The sequence below is a fragment of the Otolemur garnettii genome, unplaced genomic scaffold (genome assembly GCF_000181295.1).
Source record: "Otolemur garnettii isolate 467f Iridium unplaced genomic scaffold, OtoGar3 scaffold00224, whole genome shotgun sequence".
Classification (NCBI taxonomy): Eukaryota; Metazoa; Chordata; class Mammalia; order Primates; family Galagidae; genus Otolemur; species Otolemur garnettii.
In genome coordinates this window covers 1808882-1811321 of record NW_003852619.1, presented here as the reverse complement: position 1 = coordinate 1811321, position 2440 = coordinate 1808882, and positions in this window count along the sequence as shown.

The window sequence follows — 2440 nt, the reverse complement described above, 5'->3', positions numbered from 1 at the left end:
TTGAAATGTTTTCATCAAACTGGTTAACATAGCCTTCACAGCATTTTCTTAGTTATTGTGTTAAGACATTTATATTCTACACCTAGTAAATTTCACATGTACCCTTGTAAGATGCACCCTACCTGTGGTCCCACCAATTACTCTCCCTCCACCCATCCTCTCTCCTCCCCTCCACTCTCTCTCTCCTTTCCCCTTCTTCTTGGGCTATAATTAGGTCATAGCTTTCATAATTCTCAAGTTTGGCACTACTGGCATTTTACCTGAAAAATTCTCTGTTCTATGAGCATTCCCTGTGCATTTTAGGATGATTATCAGCATCCTTACCCTCTACCTAGTAGATGCCTGTAGTATATCCTCTTCCCCATTACAACAACTAAAAATGCCTCCAGAAACTGCTAAACTAAATATTCCCTCAGGGGCAAAGCATTTTTTGTTTAGAACTAATATTTTTGACATTATCACCAAAGAAAAAAAGCCAAGTTAAAAAAAAACCCTTCAATACACTTGTATTCAACTGAGAAAGAAGAGAGAATCATGTGCATTGCTTTTCTAACCAACTTGAAGATTTTAGAGTTGTCTATTTAGTGAAAATAGTTTTAATATGTCATTATAGGTATAGTTTATTTTCGATTTGTTGTTAAAATTCAGCAAATTTTGTCAAATAGATTTCACGTAGATGGTAAAATCTTGAAAGATAGGAGGAAATTTCCATGCCTTTGCTGTTTTAAAAATGATTACTGTTATAGATAATATACTCAGTTGGGGTTGTATATTTCACAGATTTCCCTCACCTTCTGCTGTCCTGTAGGTTGGTTTCTGTGCTTGGCCTAAGAAGCTATTTTCTCAGTAGATTAAATATTGTGGAATAAAAAGAAAATATATAAATATAAAATGCCCAAAAGAAAAAAATTATTTGTCAACACAAATGTGTTTCAGGAGGTTTAATGCCAAAGATTTAAAATATCTTGAGCAGGAAGGAGGGCTAAGTTTGCAATTGAAAGAATATGTTGCCTGCACTATCCTCGCAGAATGACTTTCATTCCCAAAGCAGCTATTTGAAGAATCATTTTAAATAAAGTGTAAATCATCAAATATACAATTCCTTTTAACCTTAACAGTATCATTAACTAAATCTATCATGCCCTCCAAAATTGAAAGAAGTAATGGTAGGTAGGAAGGGGGGTAAAATCCTTTATGATATGATTTTTCCAAAACAGAAATTAATCACAAAAGGACAATTCTGAATGTTTTATTCAGTGATGTCATAAGAAGTCAGTGGAAGTTGAATCCAAATAAGAAGCTCAACTCCCTTTCCACATGGTGAACTGAAACTAATGACATCTCCACATTTAGCCAAGAAATTCTTCTGATTATCACCCAATGATGGATTTTCTCACAGCCTTCCTTGGCAATAAGTAGATCCATCATCCTTGTCATTATCTTCAGAGAATTGTTAATCTGTAAATGATAGTTGAAAAGAGATACAAGGAATAGCTAGAAGTACATAATTTTATTTTTACCTAAATATACAATATGCACCCAACTGATGCTGAATCAATGTTGAGCTAAACTGAGAGAAGTTGCATAAGTTAAAAAACAATTAATTCTTCCAGAATGACTTATACCTGTATAAATGAAAGTTGCAAATGACTCAAATTCTTAAAATCCTCTTAAAAATCAGAAAATCTCAAGAAATTCAATTATTCAAAATCTGTGGTTTTGATTAATAGCTAAAATGTAAAAAGAGAACAGCTGAGACAGCAATACATACATTCCAGATTTTCTGTAATAATTCATTATTTGTATAAATTCACTTGGATTTGTGCCACATTTGCTAAATAAAATACACAGAAAACAAGCACGTTATCATTTTTTACAGATACTTTCTTAGTAAAAGAATAATATTAAAGGTTTTCAATGACAGAGGCAATCAACTTTGTAATAGAAAATCAGAGACATTTTATTTTTTACTTCTGATTCCAAAGTCTAACAGAGTTGTAAAAATTGAATCCCTCTTAGTCTGATTCAAGCAAATACTAACATTTTATTCTGTTTTCAAAATCCAAGAATGAAAACTCACAGTTAAACCATGAGCAAGCCAGATGTTTAGGTAATATTTCTTAAAAAGTCTTAGAGAAAAAATATGATACAGGATCAAAGTTTTTAGTGGCATATATACTATTAAAAAAAATGCTCTAAATTCTGGTAGGCCACATTCACCTCGAATTAATTTTTAATAAAAAAAATACTACTGAGCTTTATACTTTGTATATTTCACCATAGCTTTTTTTCACCTCATTCTTTTTATTAAATCATAGCTCTGTAAATTAATGCAATTATGGGGTAGAATGTGCTGGTTTTATATACAATTTGAAATACTTTCATGAAACTGGTTGACAAAGCCTTCACCGCATTTTCCTAGTTAAGACATATATATATA